At 38.6% G+C, this 20,244-nt stretch overlaps 1 non-coding gene and 1 pseudogene across 1 annotated transcript; one reads left to right on the top strand and one right to left on the bottom strand.

Annotated features, from left to right (window-relative positions):
• LOC130038117 (COP9 signalosome complex subunit 3-like) overlaps positions 1 to 20,038 on the top strand; it is a 107,582-nt pseudogene extending 87,544 nt beyond the window's left edge.
• LOC130038265 (U6 spliceosomal RNA) lies at positions 14,991 to 15,093 on the bottom strand. Its single transcript, XR_008794641.1, has one exon. It is a non-coding gene; the product is annotated as a U6 spliceosomal RNA (small nuclear RNA).
• Positions 20,039 to 20,244: the final 206 nt, after the last annotated feature.

Raw genomic sequence — 20,244 nt, 5'->3', positions numbered from 1 at the left:
CACCAACTAAGTGGTGTTGGGAGGATCCTCCCAGAATGAGAGGTGCATGCTGAAAGTAAACTATAGACCAAAAATGATTGCCCCTTAATGCCTCTTTTGCAAACCACAGCACCCAAAAGGAGAGAGAGAACAAAAGGGAATGCCCTGCCACAGGGGTGGGGTGGGATGGGGGATGAGGTGGGGTGGGAGGGATACTGGGAGCATTGGAGTTGGAGAATGGGCACTGATGGAGGTATGGGTACTCAATTATTGTATAACTAAAACCCAAGCACAAAACTTTGTAAATCTACATCTGTACCTCATGGTGTTTCACTAATAATTTTTTTTAAAAAGCAAGAAGTAGGGGCTTGGGAGATAACACAGGTTTCAGGGCACATACTTTGCATGCTTTGGACCTCGGTTTTATCATTTGTGCTACACGATCCTATAAACATCCCCAGTTGTCGTATTTTAGTACTCTTAGCACCCTCACAGTGGTCCTGGCCTCCAAAGTTGTGCTCAAGCAGCATAGCATCCATCCTCAGACCCAAGCATTGGACTGTATGTATTGATTAGCAAAGACCAGTAGTATCCTTTAGAATCCATGAGAACTGATTTTGATAATCCTTTAGTATCATTTTGACCCCCACGAGAACCAATTGTGAGATTCCACTTTTACAAAAATTGCTTAGGTAACAAAACATGTTTTGAAATTAGACAAAGTCAATTTCACATGAGGAAGCAAAAATTCAAATGACTGTAAATATCATAAAAGACCATGGAGGCAAGATAATCCCCCAAAGCTAACTGTCAGCCTGAATTCCATATACAGTAAAAAAAATTTTAGGAATGAAACTAAAATAAATTTAAGATATGTTAAAAATAAAATAATTCATCACTAGAAGATTCTTTCAAAAACAATAAAGGACAATCATTATGCAAAAAAAGAAAATATTGTATGAAGTAACTTGAAACATAAGTAATGCAGAAAGTACAACAAAGATAAATATTTCTATATAATGCTTTATTTTTTCAATTTTAAGTTCTCTAAATATGATGGGAATGTCCGTATGGTAAGGGATATCACTAACAAAAGCCCCAAGGATGAGTTATGTTGCCAAGTAAAATAGGTTTCAGGACGCAAAGTATTTTCAAATAAGCACCCAGGAATATTAAAATAGCAGGAAAGAATAGAACAGTTCATATATATCTTTGACTGCAAATGTGCAACAAGTAAGCATAGAATAAGACTTTTAGAGTGTATTATATCTGGGAAACTACACCGGCAAATTAGAGTAGGAAATTGTCACTTTACACTTTTAAGGGTGCCTGTTGATCTATGTGAAATATCCCAACCTCTGACCTTCATTTACCAATTGAATGCTGAAGTGCTTATTAACTGCTCTTAATGGCTATGCCAACAATGGCTCACCTGTTGGGTTCCAAGGTGGGGGATGGGAAGCGATAGTGTGTTGAATAAATAGCCAGCCCATGAGACCGCATATGGCTTCCCAGGTGACCCTAGAGCTCGGAGAAAGTTTATCACCGTATATTTTTTCATATTCTCTGCAGCCAACTCCTAGTGAATGGGGGCCAAAGATGTTGTTCTAAGTAGAGATAAAGGTCAGGAGGATTGCTTCATGTCTTGGAAGCTGGTCTTACATGCTAGTGGAAATGGCAGCTGGAATAGAGAAGGGACCACTAACTAAATGATGGCTGGAAGGCTCACTGGGGATGGTAGATGCGTGCTTAAAGAAGACTGTGGACCAAACAAGGTGGCCGCTTAGCAACTGCATTGCAAACCCTAACTTCCAAAAGGAAAGAGAGAGAGAGAGAGAGAGAGAGAGAGAGAGACAAAGACAGAGAGAGAAAGAGGGAATATGCCTGCCACAGAGTCAGAGGGTGGTAAGAGGTGAGGGTAGCGGGAGGATACTGAGAACACTGGTGGTGAATAATGAATGGACACTGGTGAAAGGATGGGCACTTGAACGTTGTATGACTGAAACATAATCACAAAACTTTGTAAGTCTATAACTGTATCTCACAGTGATTCATTAAAATAAAATTTAGAAAAGCAAAGATGCTAGTCTGTTGACATCAGACAAGTTTAAATAAAAAATTACAAAATCTGGTAAGGTTTCAATATAGTTAGAGATAATATATATGACAACTCAAATATGACAAATCATAAATGCACCTATGTGCTCCAAAGACTTCAATATTACACTTTCAATGGTAAATTATAAATTTAAGCATAAATTCTAAACTATTAAGTGTAAATATAAATAGAGATGGATGGGTGTACAGATTATATACACACATATTAATAAAGCATAGACATATATTTCTCCAATGTGTGAGTAAACAACTCAATAAATATAAACTGCTGAATTTCAAAGGTTATAGAAAATTTCAAATAGCTGAATACATTAATAGTCATTTATATAACATTTTAAAATATTAAAATGTTAAAAAAGCTCTTCATCCCCAACACTGTGCCGGTATTCTTCCCCACCCATGTGAGTTTATCTGCCAGTATTTGAAACCACGACTTCGCTTTCTTGGTGAAAGCGCCCCAGGCGTCCTCTAGGACCCTGGGGCAAAAGCAGCCCTGAGCCTCTGCCTCTTCCACTTCATCTCCAACTGTGCCGGTTTTCTTCCCAACCCAGGTCAGTTTATTCGCCAGTACTTGAACGCCGGACTTAGATTTCTCCGTGCAAGCGCCACAGGCATCCTCTAGGACCCTGGACAAAAGCAGCCCTGAGCATCTGCCTCTTCCTCTTCGTCCCCAACGCTGTGTCTGTCTCCTTCCCACCCAGCATTTACCCCCCCACACACACCAGGTTCCTGTGGGGGCATGAACTCTTCAGAGTGGGTGTGGCTTTGCTAGAAGTGGGCGTGTCCTAATTTTAGGTGGGCGGATGCTCCCATGGCGGAGGTAGTTGGCCCATAACAAGAAATCTAGTGTAACATCACAGTTCCCATATCCACACACCAACAGGAAGAAACAACGCAAAACCCCACCACGTGGGGGAGGATGATGAAAAGAGTTCAGAAGCCTCAGTAGGCGCTACTCACCTAAGAGACCTCTCTGACAAAGAATGCAGATACGAAGTCATGAAGATGTTCAGTGAATTCAATGAAACAGTCAGACAAATATCCAGTAAATTGAAGGAGAACATGAAAGAAATAATGGATCAGACAATTGAGAAAATCCAGGAAGAAATGAGAGCATAAATTGGAAAGCTACACACAGAAATGTCACGAATAAAAGATTCCATATACGAAATAAAAAACTCAGTCTGTGCCCTCAACAGTAGAATGACCATAGCTGATGACAAAATCAGTGAGCTGGAAGATGAGCTGCAAAAAGCCAAAAGGCAACCACAAATAGTTGCCAGGGACCTCAAAATAGCTCTACAGAGAATAAGAGTCCTAGGGGATGATTCCAAGAGAAACAACATTAGAATCACTGTAGTACCAGAAGCTCATGAAAACAATCCCAATGAAAAAGCCACGGTCAAACAAATCATTGCTGAAAAATTCCCAGATCTCGAAAATGCAGCCATTCAGATTCAAAGAGTCCAAAGGATGCCAGCTAAAAGAGAACCTAACAAAAACACTCCAAGACATATCATAGTAAGAATGATCAATGCTACAGATAGAGATACAATACTGCAAGCAAAAAGGTCAAAGAAGGAAATCACATAGAAAGAAGAACCCCTTAGATTCACAGAAGACGTACCAGCGAAATGCTCCAAGCCCGAAGGCAATGGTGAGATATAGTGAAAAAACTCACTGAAATGAATGCTTCACCAAGAATACTCTATCCAGCTAAACTCTCACTCAAACTCAAAGGAACGGTACACTATTTTCTAGATAAACAGCATCTCAGGAACTTCATAGACTCAAAACCAAACCTAAAACAAGGGCTAAAGGGGCTACTATAACACAAGATAAACCCTAAAGTACAACAGACCCCTACAAAAAGATGACACAAAACCAAATAACAATAATCTCTGTCAATGTCAACGGTCTAAAATCACCAATTAAGAGACACAGATTGGCAAAATGAACCACACTGGTCACAATGGTAAAGCAACGCAAAAGCCCACCAAACTTTCTTATTGAAGAGGCTAGCCAAGAAGACACCAACAGTATTGTAGTGTTACACAACCTCTCTGACAAGGAATTCAGAAGGGAGCTACTTAGGATTCTTAGGGAACTAAAAGAAACAATGGAAAGCAACGCCAATAAAAGACAAGAGGATTTGAAGGCAGAAATGAGAAAAATGCAGTTGGAAATGTCGGACCTGAAAAACCTGGTAGGCGAATTGAAAACCTCAGTGGAAGGCCTCAGCAGCAGAGTAACAGCTGCTGAGAATAGAATCAGTGAGCTCAAAGATGAAGTTCAGAGACTCACCAGAAAAGAGCAGAAAATGCAAAAGAGAATCACAATTCGAGAACAGATGGCAAGAGAAGATCGTGACGAAGCCAAGAGGGGTAACATAAGAATTAATTGAAGTTCTAGAGGGACAGGAAGAAAACCTTGATGAAGAAGAAACTGTCAAAGACATCATTGCTACAACATTTCCAGAGCTGAAGAAAACCTGTGACCACATTCAGGAGGCCCGAAGGGTACCAGCTAGAAGAAATCCGGACAAAAATACCCCAAAACACATCCTTATCAAAATGACCAAAACTTTAGACAGAGACAAAATTCTGAAAGCAGCAAGATCGAAGAAAGAAATCTCTTACAAAGGAGCATCCTTAAAATTCACAGCTGATTTTTCTGATGAAACCCTCAGGGCCCAAAATCAGTGGTGGGACATAGTGAAAAAACTAAATAAAATAAATGCATCTCCAAAAATACTTTACCCAGTGAGACTCGCATTCATAATAGAAGGAACAACACAAAGTTTCACAGACAAACAACAGCTCAGGAACTTCATTGATTCAAGACCATGGTTACAAGTACAACTAAATGGGCTACTTTAAGACAGAACAGGCCCCTCAAATACACCTAATTTCAACAGAACAATAGGTCAAAATCCCATAACAATAATCTCTCTCAATGTCAATGGGCTAAACGCTCCAATTAAAAGACATAGAGTGGCAGGGTGGATTAGAAAATTGAACCCAACATTCTGCTGCCTGCAAGAAACACATCTCTATAGTCAAAGCAAACACAGACTCAGAGTCAAAGGCTGGAAAACAATCCTACAGGCAAACAGCTCCCATAAAAAAGCTGGGGTAGCCATCCTAATATCAGACCTCATCGATTTCAGAGTGAAGAAGGTCATAAGAGACAGTGAAGGCCATTTCTTATTGATCAAAGGATCTGTACAACAGGAAGAACTTACAATAATAAATGTATATGCACCTAATGAGAGACCAGCAAAGTACTTAAAACAACTACTCATAGATTTGGAAAAAGACATCAATAGCAACACAATACTAGTGGGAGATTTCAACACCGATTTGTCACCTCTTGATAGATCAACCAGACTCAAGCTTAGCAATGACATACTTCATCTGAGGGAAACAATGGAAGAAAGGGACTTTGTAGATATATACAGGACACTTCATCCTAAAAAGGCTGAATACACATTCTTCTCAAGCGTACATGGAACATTCTCCAAGATAGACCACATGCTGAGCAACAAAACATACCTCCATAAAATTAAGACGATAGAGATTGTATCAACAATCTTCTCAGACCACAATGTGCTGAAATTAGAAGTAAATCACACACAAAAAAGAAAACTAAATCAAGCACCTGGAAATCTAACAGTGCGCTATTAAAAAACGAGTGGCTTAGAAAGGAAATCAAAGAGGAAATCAAAAGATTCCTAGAAACGAATGAAAATGAAGACATGAGTTACCAAAACTTATGGGACACAGCAAAAGTTCTGTTAATAGGAAAGTTTATAGCTCTACAAGCATTCCTCAGAAAGGAGGAGCGAGCCCACAAAAATAAACTAACCTCACAACTTAAGAGCTTGGAGAAGGACCAACAAAAGGAGCACTACCGGAACAGGAGGAAGGAAGGAAATAATAAAACTCAGAGCAGAGATTAATGAGATGGAAGCCCAAAAAACAATCCGAAAGATCAATGAAACCAAGAGCTGGTTCTTCGAGAAAATTAACAAGATCGATAAACCTCTAGCAAAACTCACAAAGGGGAGAGAGAAAACCCTAATAAACCATTCAGAAATGGAAAGGGGATAATAACAACAGAAACTAAAGAAATTCATAGGATGCTCAGGGAGTACTTTGAGAAGCTTTATGCCACGGAACATCAAAACCTCGAGGAAATGGATGAATTCCTAGACTCCTACAGACTCCCAAGGCTGAACCCAGAAGACCTGAAAAACCTAAACAGACCCCTCACCACCAATGAAATTGAAATGGTAATAAAAAGTCTCCCCAAGCGCAAAATCCCTGGCCCAGATGGATTCACTAGTGAATTCTTCCAAATATTTAAAGAAGACTTACTCCCAATCCTCTTTAACTTTTCCACGAAATTGAAATATCAAAAAAACTTCCGAACAGTTTCTATGAAGCGAATATCACACTGATACCAAAAGCAGACATAGTTACCACAAAGAAAGAGAACTGCAGGCCCATATCACTGATGAACACAGATGCAAAGATCCTCAACAAACTACAAACAAATAGAATCCAACTACTCATCAAAAATATCATACACCATGACCAAGTAGGATTCATCCCAGGGATGAAAGGATGGTTTAACATTCGGAAATCAATTAACATAATCCATCATATCAACAAAAGTAAAGATACAAAGCATATTATCATATCAATAGATGCAGAGAAAGGATTTGACAAGATCCAGCACCCCTTTATGATGAAAACCCTAGCCAAAATGGGGATAGAGGGGACTTTCCTCAACATAGTTAAAGCCATCTACCACAAGCCTACAGCAAGCATCATCCTCAATGTGGAAAAACTGAGAGTCTTCCCTATAAGATCAGGAATGAGACAAAGATGCCCAGTCTCTCCACTGCTGTTCAATATAGTACTGGAAGTACTTGCAATAGCGATTAGGCAAGAAAAAGATATTAAGGGCATTCAGGTAGGAAAGGAAGAAATCAAGCTCTCACTATTCAGAGATGATATGATACTATACTTAGAGAACCCAATAATCTCCACCAAAAAACTCTTAGAAACAATTGACTTGGATAGTAATGTTGCAGGCTATAAAATCAATACCCAAAAGTCCATGGCTTTCCTATACGCAAACAGTGAGAGAGAGGAAAGCTACATGAAAAAAACAATCCCGTTCACAATTGTGCCCCAGAAAATCAAGTATCTAGGAATCAGCTTAACTAAGGAAGTAAAGGACCTGTACAAAGAAAACTACAAAACACTACTTCAGGAAATAAAAGAGGACATGAGGGAATGGAAAGATATCCCCTGCTCATGGGTCGGGAGACTTAACATTTTCAAAATGGCAATACTACGGAAAGCATTGTATAAACTCAATGCAATTCCTATAAGGATACCAATGACATTATTCAAAGAAATGGAGCAAACACTCCTGAAATTTATATGGAACAATAATCCCCCACGAATAGCTAAAGCAATTCTTGGGAAAAAGAAAATGGGAGGAATCAGCCCCCCTAACTTCAAACTCTACTACAAAGCAGTAAGAATTAAAACAGCATGGTACTGGAACAAAGGCAGAACTGCAGACCAATGGAACAGGGTTGAATACACTGGCATCTCCCCTCAATCATATGATCATCTAATCTTTGATAAAGGTGCAAGAAATGTGAAGTGGAGTAAGGAAACCTTTTTAACAAATTGTGCTGGCATCACTGGACGGCTACATGCAAAAAAATGGGCTCAGAACTCTGCGTAACACCATGTACAAAAGTAAGATCAAAATGGATTAAAGACCTCAACATCAGACCAGACACCATATGGTACATTGAAGACAAAGTTGGCAAAACCCTCCATGACACTGAGGCTAATGATATTTTCAAAGATATCACGCCATTGGCCGAGCAAGTGAAAACAGAGATAGACAAATGGGACTACCTTAAACTAAGAAGCTTCTGCACCTCCAAAGAAACAGTGACCAAAATACAAAGACAGTCTACAGAATGGGAAAGGATATTCGCCGAATACATATCTGACAAGGGGTTGATATCAAGGATATACAAAATACTGGTTGAACTCCACAAGAAAAAAACAACCAACCCCATCAAAAATGGGGCAATGAAATGAACAGAAACTTTCTCAAAGAAGAAATCCGAGTGGCAAAAAAGCACATGAGAAAATGCTCTACATCATTAATCATCAGGGAGATGCAGATCAAAACTACAATGAGATACCATCTCACACCTCAGAGACTGGCCCACATTCAAAAGAACAAAAGCAACCATTGCTGGCGCGGATGTGGCGAGAAAGGGACACTCCTTCACTGTTGGTGGGAATGCCGACTAGTTCAGCCCTTGTGGAAAAAAGTATGGACGTTTCTCAAAAAATTAGAAATTGAGCTGCCATTTAACCCAGCGATACCATTCCTGGTAATATATCCCAGAGAGGCAAAAATGTGTAGTCGAAGTGACAACTGCACTTGTTTGTTCATTGCAGCACTGTTTACAATAGCCAGAAACTGGAAGAAACCTGAGTACCCAAGAACAGATGACCGGTTAAAGAAACTTTGGTACATCTACACAATGGAGTACTATGTAGCTCTTAGAAAAGATGAAGTCATGAAATTTACATACAAGTGGTACAATATGGAAAGTATCATGCTAAGCAAAATGATTCAGAAAGAGAGGGATAGACATAGAAAGATTGCATTCATCTGGGGGATATAAAGTAACAAAATATGAGATTAATACCCAAGAATAACTGAGATCAACACCAGGAGGATTACTCCATAACTTGAAGGTCAGCCGGGTATTCTAGGGGAAAGGGCAGTTCAGATAGAGAAGGGAGCACCAAATAAAGGGTGTTTGGAGGATCCTCCTAGGAGGGGAGATGCATGTTGAAAGTAGACTATGGACTGAACATGTTTGCCACTCAATGCCTCTTTTGCAGACCACAACACCCAAAAGGAGAGAGAGAACAAAAGGGAATGCCCTGCCACAGAGGCAGTGTGGGAGGGGGGATGGGTTGATATTATCCATGGTGGTGGAAAATGGGCACTGGTGGAGGGATGGGTATTTGATCATTGTATGACCGAAACAGAAGCACAAAGATTTGTAAATCTACAACTGTACCCCATGGTGCTTCACTAATAAAAAGATGTATACGCACCTAATGATGGAACAGCTAAATATTTAAAACAACTGCTAAAAGATTTTAAGGAGGGCATTACTAGCAACACAATAGTAGCTGGAGACTTCAATATTGCCTTATCACCTCTCGATAGATTAACAAGAACAAAACGCAGCAAGGACCCATTGGCTTTGAAATAAAATATAGAAGAGAAAGGGCTTATAGACCTGTAAATGGCTTTACACCCCAAAAAGAAAGAATACACATTCTTCTCCGGTATACACCGAACATTTTCCAAAATAGACCATGAGCTAGGACACAAAACGTACCTCAATTGAATCAGGATGATAGAAATAGTATCAACAATCTTTTCAGACCACGACCCAGCAATACCATTCCTAGGAATATATCCCAGAGAGGCAAAAAAGTATAGTCAAAGTGACATTTGCACTTATTTGTTCATTGCAGCACTGTTTACAATAGCTATAATCTGGAAAAGCCCAAGTCCCCGAGAACAGGTGATTGGTTAAAGAAACTTTGGTACATCTACACAATGGAGTACTATGTAGCTGTTACAAATGATGAAGTCATGAAATTTGCATGCAAGTGGTACTACATGGAAAGTATCATGCTAAGCGAAATGAATCAGAAAGAGAAAGACAGACATAGAAATATTGCATTCATCTGGGGAACATAAAGTAACAAATTAGACTAACAACCAAGAATAACCGAGTTAACTACCAGGACATTTACTCCATGGCTTTGAGGCCAGCCACACATGCTAGGTGTAAAGGCAGCTCAGATAGAGAAGGGAGCACCAAATAAAGGGTGTTGGGAAATCCGTCCAGGATAGGAGATGCATGCTGAAAATAGACTATAGACTGAACATGATTGCCACTCACTTCCTCTTTTGCAAATCAAGCATCCAAAGGTACAGAGAGGAAAAAAAGGGAATGCCCTGCCACAGAGGCGGGGGGGGGGGGAATGGGGGATGGGAGGTTGAGAGGGATACTGGGATTAGTGGTGTTCTAGAATGGGCACTGGTGGAGGGATGAGTACTCGATCCTTGTATAACTGAAACCCAAGCACAAAAATTTGTAAATCTACAACTGTACCTCATGGTGTTTCACTAATCACGATCACGACCATCCTGTTATTCGTCGATTGCCTCGAGCAGACCTCAGTAACGTCTCCTTCATCCTTGCCCTGAGAATTTTTTAAAAAGTGCCATATTCAAGGCTCTTTCAGAGTTAAGAGAATGAGACCCATCATTGTTACTGGTATTTGGCATATCTGGTACGCCATGGGGAGTTTGCCAGACTCTGCCATGTGGGCAGGTTACATTCGGTAGCCTGCCAGTTTCTCCAAAGTAGGAATGAGATAATAAGATGTCCGGGAGCTGGGTTTTATAGTCTCTGAGTCTTGGCCATTGATGGGATTACACGGCACCAGGGGGCCAGTTGGTGGGTGTGACCCCCGCCTACTAGAATTTGGAGGATCTGGGTGGATGATGCTCAGCCCCGATTTGAGTAGGCTTGGAGATCTCAGCCCTGGGACCTGCATGCCTTTGTTCCTCTGCTGGTACCTTCATGTGTGCAGAGAGTGGTCTCAGCATGGTGGTGGCTGGTTCTGGAGGTCTTTGGCTGCCGGAGCCCTGGTCGGGGCGGGGAGCGAAACTCAACCCGCTCCCCTCCAAGGGGCCCCGGCGAGGACACCCAGGCGCAGGGGCAGGAGACTCTCACTAATAAAAATTTTAAAAAAGTTCAAGAAAATTACAAATGGCTGAATGCATTATCACTTATATAACATTTAATAAAATAATTTAAAAAATATTATATAATGACAGGGCTGGGACAATAGCACAGCAGTAGGGCATTTGCCTTATCTGCAGACAACCCCAGCTGAGCCGGATTTGATTCCTCCGCCCCTCTCGGAGAGCCTGGCAAGCTACCGAGAGTATCTTGCCCGCACCGCAAAGCCTGGCAAGCTACCTGTGATGTATTGGATATGCCAAACACAGTAACAATAAATCTCAAAATGGAGACATTACTGGGCCCGCTCAAGCAAATCTATGAATAACGGGAGGACAGTGACAGTGTTTTTATATAATGACGAATATCTTAATATAATTTATTTATTGAATCACTCTTAGAACAGTAGCAAAACTTTTTTTTTAAGTCTTGGTCATACAATGATCAAACAGCCATCTCTTCACCACTGCATATTTTCCACCACCAAGAACTCGAATATTCCTTGCAGAATACTTTATTTTATTTTCTCTAACAGAGAAATTCAGGTTTTAGTAGGTCAGCTAGTTACTAGTATATGTGCAAAAATATATTTGTTTGCCTGAAAATGATTTAATATTGGAGGTATTTTTAGGTTGTAAGACTTGAACAAAATATTGGACATAGCAAAAGTGAATGTTATAAAGAAAGTGCTCAGAAACAGCAAGTTAGAAGATGCTTGACAAGTGTCTGTTTACTTTCCATCTCTATTTCTTCTTGAATTCTGCATATCTAAATTCTATGGATAATCTAAGAAACAACTTTACTTATTTTAACCTTTTACATACCAATATATATATTTGACATCCAATTTTATATTAGTTTCAGGCACATAACATTGGTCACTGTGCAATAAGTCTAGTTAACAATCATCACACTTCAAAATCACTATTTACTATTATGTAAAAACAAAGACTTTTTTCTTTCTTTTTATATGAATGACGTTTTATTGTTTTGTGCATTCTAGATTTTTGTATATATCATATTTATATATATATATATATTTTAGTGAGACACCATGAAGTACAGTTGTACTCTTACAAACTTCCATGTTTGGGTTTCAGTTATACAATGATCATGTAGCCATCCCTTCACCAGTGCCCATTCTCCACTACCAATGAACCCAGTTGTCCACCCCCCATACCCCCCCTGCCAAACCTCTATGTCAAGGCATTAACTTATGCTCTCTCTTTCCTTTATGGTGTTGTGGCTTGCAATAGAGGTATTGAGTGGTCATCGTGTTCGGTTTATAGTCAGCACACATCTCGCATCCCGATCGAGTCCTCCAAACATTCTTTACTTGGTGTTCCCTTCTCTATCTGAGCTGCCTTTTCCCCCAGCATATGCTGCCGGCTTCCAATGCGTGGAGCAGACCTCCTGGTACTTATCTCAACTATCCTCGGGTGTTCATCTCCCATTCTGTTACTTTATATTCCCCAAATGATTGCAGTTTTTCTATGCCTGCCCCTCTCTTTCTGACTCATTTCACTTATCATGATATTTTCCATATAGTACCACTTGCTTGCAAGTTTTATGACTTCATCCTTTCTAACTGTTGCATGGTATTCCATTGTGTCAATGTACAAAAGTTTCTTTAACCAGTCATCTGTTCTTGGGCACTCGGGTTTTTTCAAAATTTTGGCTATTGTGAATAGTGCAGCAATGAATATAGAAGTGCAGATGTCACTCTCTGGGATATATTCCCAGGAGTGGTGTTGCTGCATCAATGAGAGCTCAATTTCTAATTTTTTGAGAATCGTCCATACTGTTTTCCAAAAGGTTTGAACTAGTCTGCATTCCCACCAGCAGTGTTAGAGGGTCCCTTTCTCGCCACATCTCCCCCAACACTGGTTTCTTTTGTTATTTTGGATGTGGGTCAGTCTCTGTGGTGTGAGATGATATCGCATTGTTGTTTTGATCTGCATTTCCCTGATGATTATTGTTATGGAGCATTTTCTCATGTGCCTTTTAGACATTTGGATTTCTTCTTTGGGAAAATTTCTGTTAATTTCATCACTCCATTTTTGATGGGGTTGGATGTTTTCTTCTTGTGGAGTTCAATCAGAACTTTGTATATCCTTGATATCAACCCTTTATCAGATGGGTATTGTGTGAATATCCTTTCCCATTCTGTATATTGTCTTTGTATTTTGGTCACTGTATCTTATGAGGTGCAGAAGCTTCTTAGTTTGAGATAGTCCCATTTGTTGATCTCTGTTTCCACTCGGTTGGTCAGTGGCATGTCATCTTTGAAGATATCATTATAAAAGAGGACATGAGCAAATGGAAACATATCCCCTGCTAATGGATAGGAAGAATTAACATTGTCAAAATGGCAATACTACCCAAGGCACTTACAGATACACTGCGATCCCTATAAGGATACCCATAAAATTATTCAAAGAAATGGATCATGCACTCATAAAATTCATCTTGAACAACACACTCACGAATAGCTAAGGCAATTCTTGGGAAAAAACGATGAGAGGTATCACTCTCCCCAGTCTCAAACTCTACTACAAAACGGTAACAATTAAATCAGCATGGTATTGGAACAAAGGCAGAGCCACAGACCAATGGAACAGGGTGGAATATCCGTATACAACCCCAAATGTATCAACATCTAATCTTTAATAAGGGAACAAGAAATGTGAAGTGGAACAACTAAAGCCCCTTCAGCAAATGCTGCTGGCATAACTGGACAACCACATGCAAAAAATAGGCTTAGACCTCGACTTAACACCATGCACAAAAGTCAGATCAAAATGGATTAAATACCTCCACATCAGACCAGAATCCATAAGGTACATTGCAGACAAGGTCAGCAAAACCCTCCACAATATTGAGGCTAATGACAAATATTTTGTAGCCAGAAGAAACATATATTCAGAAGTGAATGCTTTCCATTTCACCACTTTAAAGTAACACTTCTTCATAGTACAGATTACATTTTTATATATCAGGCATCAGAATGAGTTTCTGTTAAGATTTAAATACCAAATATTTTTTTATTTTATGGGCCAGAACATAAAATTCCTTAGAGACAATTTATGAGAAAATATTCATGAATTCATTTTTAATTTTCATTTTCATTTCATCATGGTGAGATGCAGTTTCAAAGCTTTCATGATCGGGTTTCAGTCATACAATGTTCCAATACCCATCATTCCACCAGTGTACATTTCCCACCACCAATATCCAGGTATCCCTCCTGTCACCCCCAAGAACTTTTCTCATCTCTCTCTCTCTCTCTTTGTGTGTATATGTTTGTGTCTCTTTCCTTTGCGCCACTACAGTTTGCAATACAGATACTGAGAGGCCATCATATTTGGTCCTCTACTCATTTTCAGCACACATCTCCCATCCAGAGAGATCCCTTCCAAAAATCATTGTCATAATTGTCCCTTTTCTATCACAACTGCCCACTCCTTCAGTACTTGAGGCAGACTTCCAACCAAAGACCATTTACCCTGACCCTTGCTTCTACTCTCCTTGATTGTTAGTCTCATATTATGTTTTTTTTATATCCCACAAATAAGTGCAGCAATTCTATGTCTTTCCTTCTCCTTCTGGCTACTTCACTCAGCATGATACTCTCCATGTCCATCCACTGATAAGTGAATTTCAGTACTTTATTTTTAAAAGCTGTTTTGTATTTCATTGTGTAGATATATCATAGTTTCTTTAACCATAGTTTCTTTTCTGCTCTATTCTTGGGAATTCTGGTTTCCAGATTCTGACTATTGTGAACAGTTCTGCAATGAACATATGAGTACAGATGTCATTTCTGCTGTGTATTTTTGCACCCTGGGGTGCAAAATACCATTCCCAGAAATGGTATTGCTAGGTCATATGTAAGCTCAATTTCTAATTTTTTCAAGAATGCCCATATTGCTTCCCAAAAAGGCTGAACCAGTCGGCTTTGCCACAAACAATGAATGAAAGTCCCTTTCTCCCTGCATCGGTGAAAAGTATGGAATGTTTCACGAATTTGCATCTCCTCCTTGTGTAAGGACCATGTTAATATTCTCTGTAATCAATTTTATTATATGTGCTAACAAAATGAGTACTCAAGAATTCATTTTCATAAAATGATTTTTACTAAACAACTGTTGTGTATAAGTTTGACCCATACGGCATCTTTTGATGACTCTTCCAGGACAAATTTATTATATATTTATATCATATATAACTATATTTGGAATTTAAATTCAGAACTCATATTGTTAGACTATATTATATAAGTAATATTTTATATATATCTTACATATTGATATTTTTACATATGTGGTGCATGTAATGCATAATGCTCTGCAATTTGCATTTTTATAAGTGTTACTAGATTTTTGGATACCATGTCTATATACCAGACTCTCAATATACATCCACAACTGCCCATGGAATCCTTTCTTGTACGTCCACCTATCAAGTCCCTTAGTCCTATATACCTTTTTTTGAGCATTTCTGATTTCCTGGGTAAGATTGGATTGCTATGTAATTTCCTCTTTGCACATATGTCCATGAATTTAATATCTTGTCTTGCATCTCCTTAGAGATTTATTACATGAATCTGAAGAGCATATGCAGCGAATTTGGGCCTAGACCATCATTTCTTTCCTTCCTTTAGTGAACACAGAATCTGTTTTAAAACATACTTACACATACATCTAAATTTTACTTCTGTGCTCACAATTTTATATCTTTGGACTTAAAGTCTGCTTTATTTTCAGTACCACATTTATTATTATTTTAATTTTATAATAGTTTATAGTGATTAACTCTAATGACTTCATGCTTTTCTCATTATTGGTTTGGCTATCTCAAGAACTTTATGATACTATACAAATAGTAGTATTAGTTCTATGGTTTTGAAGACTCTTAACAGAATTTTGATAGGTATTTCATTGAATCTAGATTTTTGAATAGTATAGTAATTTTAACAATGCGAATTCTTCTGATTCAATAACATACAGTATTTTCTAACATTTATTGTGTCCTTTAAAATTTATTTTAATAGTGACATGATTTTTGATGTTTAATCTTTCACTTCCTTTAGTAAGTTGATTACTAAAATCTTGAATTTTTTGGACACAAGGCTGTATATGGTTGTAGTTTATTTTTCTCCTAATTTATTGTTTGCATAGAGAAATGCACATATTCTTGTTGTTGCTTTTCTAACCTGCTACTTTAGTACATTAGCTTATTTTTTCTAAAAGTTATTTAGAAATTAGTTATTTAATGGTTAAGAAAATCAGGCACTTATATTTACTGGGATGACCCAGTTTTGAATATGGTCTTCTAAGCAAAGTCAGGAATGATCCCTGAATACAGAGTAGGTCTAATCTCTGAGCATCACTGAGTATGGCAAATAAAAGAAAACAACAAATTAAAAAGATTTTTTTCAGTAGTCTTTGGAGGTTATTTATGAATATTGCCATGTCATCTGCAAATAATGATAGTTTACTTCTTTTCCAATATTATTGTCTTTGATTTCTTTTTCTTGCCTAAATGTGACCAGTTATTGCAATATTAACTTGAATGCTTATAAAGTGAACACATTTGCCTAATTCTTGATCTTAGAGAGAAGGCTGATTCATATATTTTTAATTACAAAATTTGTTATGGGACATCCCAAGGAGGACTCGTAGACTTGGTCTCTCCTTCAAGCAATTTTTTGTCAATGGCCTGTGGAAAGATTTCTGCTAGAAACATGTAGTGGTGCTCAGAAGGCCACACCCAGAGGTATTGTATAGAACATGTGCTATGATTGAAAACCAGGGTCAACTGAATATAAGGCATGTGCCTTTGTCTTATCTCTCAAACCCATAGATTATAAAATATTTCAATATAAATGTTATGACTTTTTGAATATTAATTATATTTTTGTTTATTCGCTCAATTTTCAGACTGACTCAATTAAATGTCTACATTATTCTGTTCTACATGACTTTTAGTTTTCAAATTATTTACTATAATAGATATCACTGTATTTATTTATATTTTTATTGAATCACCATGAGATAAAGTTGCAAAGTTGTTCATGGTTGGGTTTTAGTCATACCATGTTCCATCACCTGTCCCTTGACCAGTGTACACTTTTCACCAACAATGTAATCAGTTTCCCTCTCATAACGCCCCCATCCCAGCCTGCCTTCGTGGCAGACACTTTTCTTCTTTCTTACTCAATGTCTTTCTAGCTCTTTCCCTTTAGACATTATGATTTGCAATACAGGTAGTGAAAGGTTGTCATATTTATTCCTTTACCTACTGTCAGAACTCAGTTTCTGTCCAGGTTGATCATTTCCAGCTATCACGGTCAAAGTGGATTTTTCTAACTTAACCACCCTACTTGTCCACCACTTCCAACCGTGAGGCATCATCCTGGCCCTTGTTTTATACTGTGCTCCAGTATTAGTCTCATACCTTGTTTTATTTTGATATCCCACATATGAGTGGAGTAATTTTACCTCTGTCCCTCTCCCTCTAACTCATTTCATTCAGCATGATACTCTACATATCCATCCATTTATAAGCAAAATGCATAATTTCATTTTTCCTGGTGGATGTGTAGCTGTTATTCAGCAACAAAAAATTATGACCCCATTTTTCTTGAGGAAAATGAGGCACATTGATGTTAACTGAGCTTTCCAAAGAAGTGCAGCAAATTAACCTGTAAATAGGGTTTAAAATCAAACCTCTTGATGATCTTATTTTTTCACATAGATATTCTCCTATACATATGCTTAACATTTTAATTTATTTTGTTTTTGTTTTGGGGCCACAACTAGTGATAGTAGTAGTTTTATATAGTAATATGGTACTTGGTATATCATATGATCACTTGACATCCCATTACTTATTGATTTGCTCTAGCGGGTGCCAGTAATTTCTCCATTCATCCCTATCACATGATAGTGTAGCCCAATGGCATCTGCTCGTTATAGGAACATGAAGAGCCTCAAACCGATCATTCAGTGTCTTGATGAAGAAGTCTGACCATCTCGTAGGTGGGCAGCCATGCTGTCTTTTGACGTCCCATGGAATCCAGTCGAAAACAGCTCTAGTCCAGCGGTTGTCTCCAAATCTCATTACGTGTCCAGCCCATCTGATTTTCGACACCTTGGCAAATGAGACTGCGTCCCTGATTCTTGACCGTCAATGGAGGTTGGAACTCCGGATTCTTTCTCTCGTTTGAGTCAAGCGTGATATTCCAAGCATAGCTCTTTGGATACCTCTTTGGGAGACTCAAATAGCGTTTTTATCCTTTTTTCATAGGGCCCAGTCTCTGAGGTGTATGTTACTGCAGGAAAAACAGCGGAATCTAAGAGATGTGCCCAGAGCTGGAGGTTTATCATCCTCTTAGCTATTTCTTTGATGCTCTCAAAGGTGTTCCAAGCCGATCTTTTCCTCCTGCGCAACTCAGGTGCCAGGTCATTCGTCATGTTGACTTTTCAACCTAGGTATATATGTGTTGCATTCAGAGATGTTTATTCTGTTGAGAGTGAATGGAATGTCTGGAACGAGTCCCTTACTCATAAACATTGTCTTCATGTGATTCAGCTGTAGGCCAACCTTTCCACACTTATGGTCGAAGTCGGCCAGCATTTGTGCCACTTGTCTAATGTTTGGTGTTATTAGAACGATGTCATTAGTGAAGCGGAGGTGGTGTAGTTGCCGACCGTCTATCTTCACTCCCATTCCTTCCCATTCCAGTTATTGCATGACGTTCTTGAGGGTGGTACTGAAGAGTTTTGGTGAAATGGTATCACCCTGCCTAACCCCTCTTTTGACATGGATGATCACTTCTTTGTAGAATGGTGAGATCCTGGTAGTGAATCCGTAATACAGCTCACGGAGGATCCTGATGTATTGAGTTTGAATGCCCTGATTTACTAGGACTTCAATGACTGCTTCCGTCTCAACAGAATCATTCTGTTTTGATAGAGATTTCACCAGAAGACAAAATTACAAACAGTCAAGTCAGGTTAATTTTTCACCACACCCATGCCAAAAAAGGGTCATTTCCAGGCTTTATAGTATATGACTTTCTCACTGTTGCAGGTAATATTATATTTTTGCCATTGCATTCCCCTGATAATAATGACAATGGACACACATGACTAATGATCATCTATACATCCTCTTCTAAAAGTATTCATTTATTTTTATTGAATGATGGGGTTTAGAGGCAGTTTTATATTGAGCATTGTATGTGCATTATATAATGTTAGTATTAAACCTTCTGATATACCGTGTGAAAATATTTTTTCATGTTGTCTTTTAATTTTATTCTGCACTTCTTTTGTTATATGCAATCTTTTAGTTTGTTATGCTGCATTATTTTTATTTTATTTGCTTTTTCAGTGGAGTTAAATCATTTACCATACTTCTGAGGTCTGGAGTACTTTACCTAAATTTATCTCAATTTATTTCATGGATTCTTATATAGTCTCAAGGTATTTTATCATATTAAATCAACTTTTTGTGGTGTAAAATGTGGATACAGTTTTATTACTTTGCATGCTAGTCCCTTGAAATAAATTGAATGATGATTTTAATTTTCTGTAAACAAATTAACAAGACTATAAATCTCTGGCCTGTGTGAATTATTATTCCATCTCCAGAAAAGAATGTTGGAAGAATCTTGGTTAGAATCTATAAATAATTACTCGGTCTGACAATATTTACTGGATGAAAATTTAGTAAATAGATACTGATATCACTTTCAAATATTTCCTTAAGTCTCATCTGCTTTGTCAAATTTTTTTCTTACTTTACAACCAATACTGGACAAAAAGGCCCCACTTTTGTGCTTTAAAATTTATTATATATAAAAGAATTCTATCCATCCCCTAGTCCCGCTGACCCAGTGCGTCACGTTTTCCTGCAGGTGGGTTGGAGGAACAGTCCCCGGACGACACGGACACTTGCGCCCTGTACCCCCACCGGTCCTCAGCACCTTCCAGCCCCCTTGACCGCATCCTTCTCCCCTATTCCCGCCAAAGCGCCTCCTAGTCCTGCAGCTGTGGCCACTAAGCCAGGAAGTGTGGCCTCTGAGCTAGGAGACATGGGTAGGGGCAGCCGCAGAAATTTTACACTTTCCTAGTAATTAGAACTCATATCTCAACCTCCACCACATAATTCGGGGGAGAATACGCCAACCATCTCAAACACATTAGGCCAATAATCAACTAGCTCATCCCAATTACACCATAATACCC

The sequence above is a fragment of the Sorex fumeus genome, unplaced genomic scaffold (assembly GCF_029834395.1).
Source record: "Sorex fumeus unplaced genomic scaffold, SorFum_2.1 ptg000073l, whole genome shotgun sequence".
In the NCBI taxonomy this organism is placed as follows: Eukaryota; Metazoa; Chordata; class Mammalia; order Eulipotyphla; family Soricidae; genus Sorex; species Sorex fumeus.
This window is presented reverse-complemented; position numbering and strand designations above follow the sequence as displayed.